The 14,117-nt window shown below is 48.2% G+C and overlaps 1 protein-coding gene across 2 annotated transcripts in view; it reads right to left on the bottom strand.

Annotated features, from left to right (window-relative positions):
• Positions 1–14,085, bottom strand: part of HDLBP (high density lipoprotein binding protein) — a 39,472-nt gene extending 25,387 nt beyond the window's left edge. The window contains exon 1 of one of the 2 annotated variants that reach the window (XM_062582222.1): positions 13,978–14,085. The gene's annotated coding sequence lies outside the window, so the exon portion shown is untranslated. Of the gene's footprint in view, positions 1–223; positions 290–13,977 lie in introns of those variants that run through there. The other variant, XM_062582223.1, reaches the window with a different exon arrangement.
• Positions 14,086–14,117: the final 32 nt, after the last annotated feature.

The raw sequence follows: 14,117 nt of genomic DNA on the forward strand, positions 1-14,117 counted from the left end.
GTTGGCCCGGCGGCGGCGCTGACACGTCGGTGCCCGGGAGGAGGAAGCGAGGCCGCGCCGGGCAGCCCCCCCCCCTCCCCCGCCGGCCTCCACGTCGGCGCCGCGGCGCGCTCCGCCCGCGCCCCCCTCCTCCCCCGGGCCTCCTCCGCCGGGCAGCGCCCCCCCAATCCCCGCTCCCCTTCCCCCCTCCCCCTGGCTCGGCCCGGCCCGGCCCGTAACTCACTCCGGCCGGTGCCCCGCTCGCCCGCCCTGCCGGAGAAGCCCCGGAGCGCTCCTGGGAGAGCGCCGCGGCGCCCTCCCCGCGCCTATATAGGCCGCGCCGCTGCCAATCGCCGCGCCGCACGTCAGCGGGGACGTGCCCCTCGGCGGCCCGGCCCGGCCCGGCTCAGCACGGCTCGGCTCAGCGCCCCCCTCCTCCCTCCCGGGGCCCGGCGGCGAGGTGCGAACGGCCCCGCGCGGGGCTCGAGGCGCAACAAGTGGCGGGCGCCGAAGGGGCCCGGCGGGGCCCGGCCGTCCTCCTCCTCCTCCTCCGGGCACCGCCTCGGCGAGCAGAGCCGGCCGCCGCGAAATCACGTTTTCCCCCTCGCCGTTCCTAACTTGCCATTTAGCGAGGGGTTTTCTCCCCCGCGCCCCACTCGCTCGCCGCCGCCAGAACCTGCTTCGTCGGGCTCTGCCCGCAGAAATAACCTGCTTTCGATTCCTCACAGGGATTTTTAGAGATATTCAGGTGACGTACTGATGGAAACATGGGTGGTATTTAGCCTTAGGTAAAATTATGATTCCTTATTATTATTGAACAAGAGTAGATTTCTCTGGTTTTCCTCTTTTAATCCTGCAGCTGGGAGGACATCATTAAAGCACTTGAACTTTTTGACAAGAGAATAGCTCATCAGTGTGGGTAAAGTAGTACTTATGGGTGAAACTGGGAAGTATTTTAAGTGGAGAAGGAGAGCAAGAGTCAAGAGTTGACCGCCTGCCCAGGCACCGAGACGATCCATCTTCTCCCCCCCACCACCACCAACCGCATAGATTTGTTGGTCTCTGTTAAAGATGGAGAGATGCTGCAGTAACCATCGTCCTAAAAGCAAGCTACCACTGCTGCCACCATGTCGCATATGCTCCAAGACCTAGCTGAGGCTCCTCTGATCCCCCCCGAAAAAAATAAAATAAAGTCAACGAACTAGCCAGGCTGCAGATGCCAGTGGTACCTGTAAGATACAGATAAGCATGTTGGTGCCTATGAAGCCAGAGATCCTTCTTGGCACTGGCAAAGCACCTGTAGACTTTGGACCCCTCTGCATACAGGTAGCCACTGCGGATGTGGACATGGGGCTGTAATTTGGGACTTGGATCTTAGCGCTGTCCAGACGTCACCCTAGGGGCCTGATGCTTTTCTGGTGCTTTCCCTCCCTCCCTCCTGTTGATTCCCCCAGCGCAAGGCAAGCAGCCTCAGTTCGAAGCGCTAACCTCACAGCACCCAATTAACTCCTGCGTGTGTGTGTGTGCGCACAGAGGGGGGGGGGGGGGGAACTGCTGCTCTCCGTGCCGGGGGACCTGGGGAGCGTTGGAAACTCCGGCCCAGAGCACCTGCTTGAAACGCCACTGTCTTTCTCCCCAAACTGCATCTCGTTAACTGGCTCAGAAGGGGCCCTCCGCGTGGACGCGCCCCTGGGACAACCCGACGTCCCGCTCCGGGCCGTAGCGTTGCTACCGCCACTGCACGCGGGTGTTGCTAGGACGTTACGGGGTTCTGGGTTTTATTACAGTTTCCTCGCTGCAACCTTTGGAAGAGGGAATTCTCCTCGCCCGTTTCTGCGGCTCTTCCTCTCTTTGCAGTTGGAAGCGGTGGGAAGGACGCCTGCCGGGCTCAGAAGCTCCTCAGAGGCCTAGCGCAGCTCGCTGCGTGCCACCCTCCAATAGCCATTGCTGCTGGGGGCTCTGCCAAGGAAAAGAAGTCTTCCCCGGAGGAAAGGGGAAGACAGCCTGCCTTTCCTCCCACGCTCACCAAGCACAGAAGCACCCTGTGGGAGCGTAAAACCACATTTCAGGGGCTGCTAGGAGGCCTGTTTCAACCCGCCGCTATAGCATGGACTGTCCCACTCCATCCCTCTTCTCCAGTAAGGCAGAGAGGGGCCTGGACACGCTGCTTGGGGCCTGGTCTGGCAACTCACTCATGACGTGAGTGATCATGTGTCCAAAATAACAAAACAAAAAAGCACACTTGTTACAGAGAGATGTGTAACACACATCCAGGCACAAGAGTGTTTGGTAGCTCAGCAAAAGGCAGAAGAGAGTACCCAACCCCTCAACACTCAGATACCCTTCTTCCAGCATCCCATATTTTGGCTGTGCCACAACAGACCCTGGTTTCACAGCTTGGAAAATGAAGCCTCTCGGAAAAGGACACCAAAAACGCAATAGGAAAGGTGAAGGCTTGGGTAATGCATAGATCCCGCAGCTTATTGGACTGGCAGTTCACATCACCGGGCTGAAGGAGGACACAGAAACAATATAAAACTCCAACAGAGATAAACATAGCACCGAACAGGTTTGGGGTTTGGTTTTTGGAACAGACGATGGCCAGCCTGAAAGCACAGGCTGTGGGATTAAGATGCTTTCCATACTCACACCACCCCAGGACTCCTGGGGCGTGAAGAGAAAACTTTCAGCTTCTTAATCCACTGCACCAAAGATCACAAAAAGGTTGGTCTTTGCTGGCACAGTCACCCTCAGCTGAGCTGGGATTTTGCAAACTGCTTCTTCTAGCCTGTTCTTACTTTCTGTTGTTACAAGAGATCCCTATGTTTCCTGCCAGAAATGGCAAGCCTTATTTGGAAAGCAACCCAACTATGCTTTAGAGTGTATGCTGTGACTTTACTTCCTGTTATATATAACTCCAGATTTCTAAACCAGAACAAACGAGCACCCCTTTTGTACTCTAGGTGCTTATCCCACAGACTAAAATCACAGACCACCACAAAACTGCCCCCCAAAATACCCATTGCAGCACATCCCTCTCCAAGAGGTAAGAAGAGAGAAAGAGGTTGGGGGGAACAAAGTGCTTTGGATCAGATACAAAAGAAGTGGAAGAGGATTCAGGGTGAAAGGCACTTGCCAGCCAGAGAGCACTTGGAGTTCTCAGCCAAGGAAAGCAAGATATGCCTCTTGGCTCTGAAGCTACCACTATGATTTGCCCCAGGATCTTCCAACAGAGCATTTCTTACTTCTACAGGAAAGTCTTTATCAAATTGGAGGTAAGGATCAGATTATATAGATCATCCTGTTAAGAAAATGAAAAGAAATAATCATAAAAATGACAGGAAGTGGGTCCACATCCCATACGTCTCGGTGACTTTCAGACCAGATTTGCTTCGCTTCCTGCGAGGAAGGAAACTTCCAAAGATGTGCAAGTCAGGCACGTCTCTTCCCCATTCATCTATCGTTACTAGCAAGAAAAGATTCTGTAGGTCAAATTCTGCAACCTGTTACGCTTACGCAACCCCACAATCTTCACACCAGAGTGGAGAACTACTGGCAGAAAAAGTCTGTCGGAGCCTGTACGCCAATGCCAACTCCAAACATTTACGTTGCATTGCGAACAAATGGAGAGGCACAGAAGGAAGACGCGCGACTGCACGTGTTTGTCTCTTGTAACCCGGGCGGTAAAAATAAGGGATCCCAGGGGAGCGAGACGCCATTTGCTTTGCTCTCCCGGTAAACCTCTGCCGTTGACAGAGGGCAAGCCTCTTGCACTAGCAGAGGAACCGACCGGAGGCTGAAGGAAGGTGACTAACCTCAGCAGGTCTCTCAGGTTGAAGTGGTTGTTTGAGACTTATGTATTTCCTGGGCACTCCGACAATAAAATTATGCAACTATCAGCTAGCAAACAATGCATACGCTGCCCTTCACAGACTATTACAGAGCACTGTATGAAGTGAGGCAACCAAAACAGATAGGAAGCACAGGAGCGACTTACTAGCTTGGAGAGTCCTAACATGAACAAATAGCATCAAGCCGTATGACGGAATAGAGAAGAAAAGCAGCTAGTTAAGGGGTAAAAATGCATGTTTTACACCAGGATACCGTGGAGAAATGGTTAATGCAGACAAAAAAGTCAAGAGATGAGAGCTCCTCTCTTAGTTTTGCCGGTGATTTGCTATACTGACCAAGGAAATTCTCTTGAATTCTCTCAGTCTCCCCTAGCTGTACGCACGCAATGGTCTTGATCGACTTTGAAAACTTCTTATTTCATTTCAGGTTGTTCAGAACGCTGTGATCCTTGGAGGCCAGGTGCTATGGCAAAACAAATACCATTTCAGAGATGACAAAGAAAGTCAATGGACAGTTTAATAAAATCAATCTAAAAGCAAAACAAAAGGAGGAAACAGAGGACAGGTCAGAGGCAGTCCTGCCACTTATATTGAGAGAGAAACTCGATTACGATTTTACGTGAACTTGGCTTTTAGGAGAAGTTAGGATTTCAAATAACTGAGGAAAAAAGAATGGAATGAGTTGTAACTAGAAATATTACATTCAGACTGAGAATGACTGAGGTGAATTTTCTGCCTGTATTTCAAAGCTGGTTACAGGCAAGTTAGGAAATTGAAAAGTTTGTCAGACTAGAGGAAAGTTCAGGTCTTCTGCCTTTCAGAGCCAAAAAAACACTTTAAGAGGAATACTTTTTAAACACAAGGGGCAAAGTGAAATAAAGTATCTTCCTGTGCTGTGTTATATGTTTACAGTGAAACAAAACACTGACTTGAGTCAGGAATGGAAAGAGATTCAGAAAGCTAGCTCCCCAATATATCATTTGGGAAACTGTAACAGCATGGAGTGGTGGTGGGGCAGAGAGGGGGATGTGTATGAAATCACAGAAATTCAGGGTATCTGCTGCTTACGCTTTTTTAGAATCACAAAATAATTCAGACTGAAAGGGATCTCTGGCATCCCAATCTAACCTCCTACTCTGAGCAGGATCAGCAACGAGATCAGACTAGGGTGTACAGGGCTTACCCAAGCAAAGAGGTTACCTTCAAAGAGGCGCAAGCTCTTGGGGCAACCTGTTCCACTGCCTGACTATCCTAATGGTGAAAAAGTTCTTTTATGTCCAGTTGAAACTGCTCGTTTTGGCTGTTTTATGCTGACCTGAGTGTGTTTTTTCATTTAATTACCACACTGTGTGCTCATCTTACATAGGTGCCTTCAGAGCGACGCTGCAGCACTGTTGTTCTCTGTTCAACCAGCACTGCAGGGAAGAAAAAAAAAAATCTTCCACCAATAATTAGCTGAAAGCTGTATTTCAAAGGCTGTTTTGGATACTTGCAGTTAAATATCACAGTTACCCAAGAAGCGAGGATTAGGAGATATCACAGAACAAAGCATGCACTATTTCCTTTCTGTTCTTCCAAAGGAAACTTTCACCTCAACTTCCTTTTGCTACTGGGTTGGATTCTTTTGTTTACCTTTTCAGTGTCTCTTGTTCCCTCTCCTCTCCCTTGGCAATTGCAATTTAAAATGAACACGTGGCAATTAAAAAAAAAAAGTCACCAGAAGCTCTTATGCACAACATATCACATAGCCTGGAAATACAAGCCCCAAACAAGCACTTTTTTGTATTACTTGTCGTATATTTAGGAATTCAAAAGCTTACCCTCTCCCTCAGCTGAAGTCTGCCACTGGGCTCCCTAATACACTCCTACAGGCATTTTTAGGCTGATGTTTTGCAGGGCAGAGTTTGAGTGCCTGCTTACTGCAGTTTATAGTGATGACAACCAATCCTTTTCACAGAGGGTTAGTTTAGGTAAACAGATGTAACAGATGAAAAAAATTAAGTAAGATCATCAAGAAAATAAATGAGACAACCCAAACGACATTATTTATGGGGGAACAGAGGGTGACGTGGAAGGGATTTGCAATTTAAGCACCGAAACTGCAAGCAGGCACAGTTTTTATTTCTAATCCCATTTAGCTACTTTTATTCCAGGTCTTGCACAGAAAAACCTAAGCAAGGTTGCTCCTGGTTCCCTGAAAGATTTTAAAGGTTACTCAGTTACTAATATTTATTGGATAATGAAGACTTAAGGGAATGCTGGAGCTCCATTTTTACAAACTTTATATGTTCTCTGGTATGCTTTTCTCGGAGTTCCAGTTCCCCAAGTCACGTGGCTTCATAAGTCTCCCATTTTGTGGATTTTTTTTTTCTATTACTTCTATCTTTTGGTTACAGTGACCGATTTGAAAATATGAGCCATAAAAGTCACATCATTAGGATGAATAATCCCCCCCCCCAAAAGAACTACTAACACCATTGAACTTGCAGGGAGGCTAGTGGTTTGTTTGCAGAGGGAATAACTTAAAATTGCAGAAACCTTCAGTTTGGCAACAAAAAATTCCTCTGAAAAGGCAACGAAGCCAGTGTCCGATTACAGCCGCCACTTTTTTAAAAGTGATGGTAGGACCCTGGCTATTTAAGCACAGCCTTCCCTTTGTCCTATTCATAGCACACGCAACAGGGGCTCAACATATCCACAGACAAGCACTAATTCCTAATCTCTACTAGGCCAAGCAAATGGCTCTTCATGTGTTAGACAGAATTACATCACGGTGATCTAAACTGACAGTGAAAAAACCAGACAGTCTTCTCTTCCAAATCTGCAAGGCCGTTCTAAGCCTGCGATGAAAGGAGAGCGAGAGAGGTAGAGAGAACCGAGGAAAGCTATTTCCACCAATTGCTACAAATAATATTATGTTATGCTTCAAACCGCTTTTGATAACTGGATCCTTTCCAGTCCCACCCTGCTCCTCTTCAGGTTTGGGTTGGAACTGGAAGGGTAGACGTGCCGTTTTAGGTCGAAATTTTTTGCTTTGATACTTGAGGTTTTGCAGCCCTCCACCCAGGCGCTGTTATCGTCTCTTCTCGATGAGCAGAATAGTGCCCTGAGCAGTAAGAGCTTTCAAATATAACTGAGGGGTTGACATTTCTCCTATTTCTGAGAACTTAGCAACTTCTCAAAACCCTTGCCATTTGCTCGCTTTTAGCCACAGCTCTGCCTCAATCAACAGAGCCAGCAAGTCGGTATTGTAATTTCACAAAACTATTTACAAGCGCAGGCACAGGACTTGTTTTTTTTTTTTTAGCTTCCCCCACACTATTTAACCAGTTCTACTTTTAAGCAATCGCCACGTATTTACACCAAGCTCTCCTCCAGGGATTGAAAGGGTCACTACAAACCCACGCCACCAGTTCTAAGGAGACCATAGCAATAGCTAAGTTATTCATGGTGAAGATACAAGCATGTGCAACAGGTCAACTGTATCATACTTTCCTTTTTTTTTTTTTTTTTTTTTCCCCTCCTCCCTCATCCCACCTGCTCTGTGAGTTGTTCTCCTTGGCTTTCCTTTCTCCTGCTCCACCACAGGTTTACGTTCTGCTTTATCACTTAAACAGAGATAACGGCCAGCTTACTTTTAACCGCGCAGAGGAAATAATCGGAGCTTGCTTTCCAAAGAGCAGGGCGCTGCTCGCCTCTCCGCGAAGGGCAGGGGAGGTCGGAAAACCCGCAGAGCCTCCAGCGCCCACTGAGGAGAGACCAACACTCCCCTCCGGCTCCTCCGCAACTCACCCAAGGTTGCAGCGGGGACGAGCAGGAATGAATCCAGTTCAATAGCTCCTGGCTTCTCAACCCAGTGGGGCTTTCTCCAGCTTTGCCTCTATCCCTTCCAATAGGGGCATCTTGCTTTTATCAGCTCCAGCCCTTCATCTCCTTTTCCCTGACCTGACCCATGTATCTGTCCCATTCCCTATGTCCCTGTTCCTACCACACAGCCTGCCCCAGGCTTTGTTTGTCACTCATTTTTGGCAAACATCCAGTTTATTTTGTGAAAAATCCAATTTAACTCGCACTACCCAGCAATGTGGGGATAATACTACGGGAAGGGAACTGGCAAGCGGTTCTGCAGGTGGTACCATCCGAACAGAGCAACGGACATCAAAGCGCCCAGCGTTCCTCTAAAAGGGGCCTGCAGGGATCCTTCCGACCGCACACTGCAAAGCCATCGAGAAAACAGGCAACCAGAGCTACCGGGGAGGGGAAAACAGGGCACCATGCCCTTGCTACATGTCTGTACCCTAAACCAAGTCTCCATTTGAATGATGCAAGATTATTTCAGTTAGCCAATCTCTGAAAAATACACCAGAGGTTAGCTTTCTGAAAGCTAGCCCTACCTGCCTCAAATGGTATTTAGAATGAGACACGAGGCCAGTAACCTTCCTTTGAAACGCAAGTCCTGACGTGGACCTTATCATCTGGCCTGCATACGGGTCAGAAAGCACTTCTACAGGCTCCGATGGAGACACCGACAAGAAATTGTCAGCTTAATACTACAAGGAAAAGGCACCGAGCTGAGCAGCAACAGCCAAGACACTACAGGATTCGAAGTTCTTTCCTCTCCTAAATTAGTTGCTCGGATTTAGGGCCACGACATAGGTAGCTACAACACAGCAGTACTGTAAATATCAAGAAAGTGGCACTCACTTTCAGAAATTTTCATTCACAGATGTTCCCTGTGCAGATAAAAAGCACATTGCACATACTAATTATATGTATGGATGCTCTTTGCGTGTCAGATTTGTGATATACGTTTACATGCAAGTCACTTGTGGAGTTTTTTTTTTTTTTTAATCTTTAATGTTGAATAAATCTGCTGGCTCCATCCCAATGCGTTTCCAAAACGGTTCTTTCCTAACAGTGCAAAATCCTTAGAAAAGGAGGCAGAACTGCTGCTGGAAAACCTCTCCAGACATTGCACCACTGAACGTAAAAGGATTGGGTAATACTTTCATTTTGCACCAATAAATAAATTCATTTTATTTTACAGTTAAATTAAGCACCGCTGTTTAAGGGCAGTTACATGAATGCTACTGAGCTATTCACCAGTTTCAAAGTTTTCCCGTGAATCATCATTTCTTCCAGGTACTGAACCAATCCCTTCCTTTGGTCTAGCGCTGTTTTTCTACTGGAGTCAAACTCGATATGATTTCCTCTAAGCACCCCTTTCACTGTTTGTCTTTTTGCTCAGGTCTCTCCCCGTTTTTCTGCTAGCTCTTTTGTGGCTGCAGTCGGACACAGCTCCTCCACGGCTCACAAAAAAAGAGCGACGTGCTTCCGTCACTGCCTCAGCGAGGCAGTCGGCCCCGACGGTACCCGGAGCCACGACCGAGGCCAGCCCCGCGCCCGGTGCTGCCGGAGCCCACCCGGCTCGACCCGCCTGCCCGCTCAGACCTGTGGCTGCCCCACGGCGAGCGCTCCCGTGCGGCACCGGGCTCACGTTTTGCTCCCGCCGAGAGTGGAAGGTTCCTCTGTGGTCTGACAGCTGCCAAAAACGCAATTAAAGAGACTCGAGCCAACTGCACCTTTGCAAGAGCATTGCTAGGAACGTGATAAGCCTGATGACAACTCCCAGCCCCGAGCTCCCTCCCTTTCCCTCCCTCTCTCCCCATCTAAATATCACTACCAGTTTGTTTAAAGTAGTGAGGAGAAATCCAACTGCCTTTCTTGCACAGATGCATGCCCAGGAGTGCACTCCCCACATCTTCTTTGGAAAAGCTACCTGTTTACCCCGTCATCTTTGCAGGAGCTAGAACTTAAGCTTCCTAAAACACAAGACAAAATAAAATTAGGGTATGCTCAGATAAAGCCAATATATTTTTTTTGACTCAGCTGAACTCAAGAAACTACCACTATAATGAATGTATCTAAGTTCTTCATACTTCTAAGACAATCTACTAACAATTTTCAAATTATTATTAGACATCCTCAAGGCTTTACAGATCTACCAGATGCAAGGCTCAGCAAAATTGAACCAGCAGCAAGGATGTCCACCAGAAAGTTCAAAGCAAAGCATCTTGATTGTATTAGAGCTGCTAGAAAGGATGCTGGTATTTCTGTGAGACTGCTGGGAAAATACCAGAGTCTGTGTAGTTAGAAACACCAAGAAAAAAAAAAAGTAAGAAAAAAAATAATCACCTAAATGAAGGAAAACAGAACCACCGCAGCTTGAACAGATACTGGTTTCTTAGGAATAAAAAGCTCAGAGCACTCAGTGCAGCCTGACTACATTTCTTGTTAGAATTAAATCCTTAAAGACAGAAATCTTCCAGCAACTCAAGGTCTTCTGTACACACGAAATATTCTAAATAAAGCAGCTTATCTTTTTTTTCTTCTTCTTCCTTTTTCCCCTCTGGCTGGAACTCTTCCTCCTTATTTATTGATACATCTTTTTTCAACCCTCCATAATTTGAGATTCTCATTCACGGAAGTCACACCATGGGAGCTATTGGATGTTAGCTCACAGAAGGAAGATGGGGAAAAAGGTCACCAGAATTATGAAGCACGTAGGAATTTTCCTTTAAAATGGTAATGTAACACACAAGATTCAAACAGCAGATTTTTAGGACATAAACAGTCCTTCTTTTAAAGCTAAAGGACAGCTAAATAAAGCGACAAGCTGAATTCTCTCAGGTATAAGCCCACAACCAGCGTAAGCTCGTAACCCAAAATTCTTCCTCTAAAACTAGGAATTTCTAAAACAGCGCTCAAAACAAGCCCTAGAGCTGACAGCAGAGTGCCAGCCTCTAGCTTGAATTACCAGCCTAATACGAGCCCCCCAGGTGAGGAGACCGGTTCTCAACATCTCTTTGGCTCCTCTGTAATCCCCTCTCCACGGATCCTATCCGACCAGGACCATCCCTTCTACTCCAAATGGAGTCTCATGGCCCGTAACAAGTAGCACAGCCTCCCAGTAACGCGGACTCCATGGAATAGCTTCTGGACCAAAACCAAACAAAGCCAGAAGCAAAACAAAAAGATACCAACAAATACCACCGCGCCACACAATACAACGTAAAGCTCTCTTCTTTCAAGGTTACGGTAATTAGAGAGAGGAACGGAGGCCTAATCCTGCAGCTGGGTTTTACCCTCCTATCTTTTCTTTATCGATGTTGGTATTTTAATACAAATAACACCTACTTAATTCTTGCACAGACTATGTTGCAAAAGCTTTATAGGCTCTGGGGCCCTCCGTAATGTGCTCTTAGACAAGTTCGACTCGTTATATCCCGGGCAAACGTGCTTTCCTCAGCCCGCTTTAAAAATCCCTGTTGCAACTACTTCAGTGGTGCATGCCTTTGTCAGGATTATAACAGCATTTCCATAAGGGTAACGCTCCAGAGAGTACACTGTTATTGTGTTTTATCCACAGGGTGCTAAAAGGCTTGCATTTCTTGTTCCGGGGTCTTGCCAGAGTGTGCTAGGGTGCCTAGTCCTGCTAAGAATGAGACTTATCTTTCTGGCTGCTCAGAAAGCAGAAAGGCAGTTTCTAGACCCCATCTTTACCGCTTGCCAGTTTCTAACCACCCGCAAGGACGTTTGCCAGATTCCCGCTATTTTGCGTTAAGGCTCATTTTATAAGCTTTGCACAATGTATTCTTGAATATAAAACAAGGCTGAACTGCTGTTGAACAATGTTTCCATATCAACCTTGTATTTGACAGAAATTGTTGGTTCAACTAGTCAGATACCCTCCCAGTCAGGATCACTGAACCTTTCTGGCCGCACATCCACATTCAGTTTGAGCACAAAAACTATGGCCTAGTCTCAATGCCATCATTTGCTATTCTAACCATTTTGACTGGTAGTACCTGGCTGAATTCCCCAAATATTCACAATACTACAGTCCTCAATGCGTTTGTACCAACTTAACATGCTTCTGCTCGCAAAGCGTAATGTCTGTACCGGGAACTGTGGTATCAATTCAGATATTTTAACTGACTAAAAAATAATTACAATTTACACTGAAAAGATGCAAACCCAACCTCCTGGCTCCTCCAAGATTTCTCTCCATGTTTATGAAATCCAAAGTTATAGATCTCTCTTCTACTAGACCCTACTATCCTCATTAGCAGCCTCATGTGAATTGAAAGACCAGCTACTCGACTAAGAGCAACTGCTGTTATTCAATTAAAAAAAAAAAAAGTTACTATGGCTATCACATTGCTGGGTATAAACTCATTCCAATCCCGGGTCACAAGGAAACCTCTTCCCTTTCCTCTCACCTCCTCCTTGTCATCCTAGTCTAGAAAACAGACGACAAATGAAAAAGTGGGGAACATAATAACTTTTTATAAAAGTCATAAAATCTTCACCATGTCCAAAATGACTGAGGGAGGGAAAGACGACAAGAAATCAGCTTAGTTTGCAACAGAAAACTAGACAGGAGTGTGTGTGTTGCAATAGCAAGAATGAAACTCTGGAACAATTTACACAGGACAAACACAAAGCACTTTTCCTTAACCGCTTCTTCGAAATCATTTAGAAAAGCTCCTTTAGAGAACAACTGAGGCCTACTAAGTTCTACTGCAGTGGCAAAGCTCAGACTACAAAATTGCAATGCTCCTTCCAGCCCTGGATAGTAGGCCTCCGGATACTGTTGCCTCCCATGTCTGGAGCTTTTCCTGTGTCTGTCATTCTGATCTGTGAAAAACTGTACTGTGGTGTGCTTTTTGGAAAGACAAGGATTGAGAATGTGGGCAGCCCTGCCTGTGATTTGGGCCATTTTGCATTAAATTCTTCACACAAACAGGGAGATTGTTGTTTCTGACTGCTTAAATCTAATCAAAGGTTTGCAAGTATGGAGCTTTGACAAGACATACAGCTACAGATTATGTTACCGCTTCCTTTCCCGCCCTGCCTCTGATGTATACTCCTGTATCAGAGGCAGGGATATCCAATTCACCTGTGAATCTATACCTGGACCATCAGTTTTCAGTCTGGGTTGGAAAAAAACAAAACAAAACGCCACACAAACAAAAAAGCCCCCAAAACAAGAAAAGGGAGCTGTTACACTGTTAAAATATCTTCTGACTGACAAAAGCCAATCAGAATAAACTCAGAGCAACAGTATGGGAAATGGAGATTAATTCATTGGGCAGCAGCTTCCCCTACCTTACTAAACAGAAAATACGCAATAACACACATACCACTGTGTAATTTTTTCTCCCTCCCTACACAGCTTTACAGGAGAAGAAGGGCCTCTCAAACTCCTTCGCACAGCGAAGGTCTTTAACCTTCACTTCCCAGGCGCAGAGCCCTGGATTTGGATTGAACTCCTAGATTTCTGAACGGAAGGTATGAATCCCAGCGCCTTGCTCGCCTTACCAGTTAGGTGCGAACCACTGCCGCTGTTACCAACGCTCCTGGCACAACCTGCCTCCCTGCTTCTTGCCCTTGGGCGGAAGGAAGCGCTCATGCCAGCTGGGAATCTCCCCTCCTGCTCCTTGGGGAAGGCCAGCAGAGGGAGAGCTGTTCATCACGGGCCAAATTATTTTATCCGCAGCCAAGGCATCGCGAACCCCGTGTACTCAACCCTCCCCAGCTCTGCTCCATCGCGGGATCGCTCTGCTCTATAAATAACCTGCAGTAAGATTGCAGCGCGGAGGCAGGCCGGGGCGCCCCGCTGCCGCACGGAAGCGCTCGCCTGAAGGGCCAAGGGCGGAAACGCCGCTCCGGCGCGGCCCCCCGCCTCCGCTGCCACCGGGGCGCTCCCCCCCTCCTTCCTCCTCCTCCGCCATCCCCTGCCGCCGCTCCCGGCCCCGAGCCCCCCCCCCCCGCCCCTCCGCCGCCTCGATGGTAAGGGCGGGAGCGGCCGCCTTGGCGGCACGTGGCCCACCCCGCGCCAATCGCAAGGGCCGCGACCATAGAGCGGAAAGCTGGGGGAGAGGGCTGGGGGGAGAGAGGGCGCCCGCTAGACATTCCGCCCTCGGAGCCCGTCTCTCTGCTGCCGCCATCTTCTTGGAGGAAGCGGAGCCCGCCCGGCCGCAGAGCCGGGCCCCGCTGCCCCGTCCCTCTTAGCTCAGGCGTTCCCCCCCCCCCGCCGCCTCCCCGCGCGGCTGCCGCCACCGGGCACCGGGAACGGCTTTACCTCTAGTAGGCCCGCAGCGAAGCCTATGCTGGGTACGAGGCCGAGGGGCCGGCCGCCATCTTGGTAAAGAAGAGGGATTTGCGTGACCTACCAACATAAGGGTGGTCCCTCCCCCACGTACCCTTGGCCCAGCAGGTTGC

The sequence above is a fragment of the Rhea pennata genome, chromosome 9 (assembly GCF_028389875.1).
Source record: "Rhea pennata isolate bPtePen1 chromosome 9, bPtePen1.pri, whole genome shotgun sequence".
Taxonomy (NCBI): domain Eukaryota; kingdom Metazoa; phylum Chordata; class Aves; order Rheiformes; family Rheidae; genus Rhea; species Rhea pennata.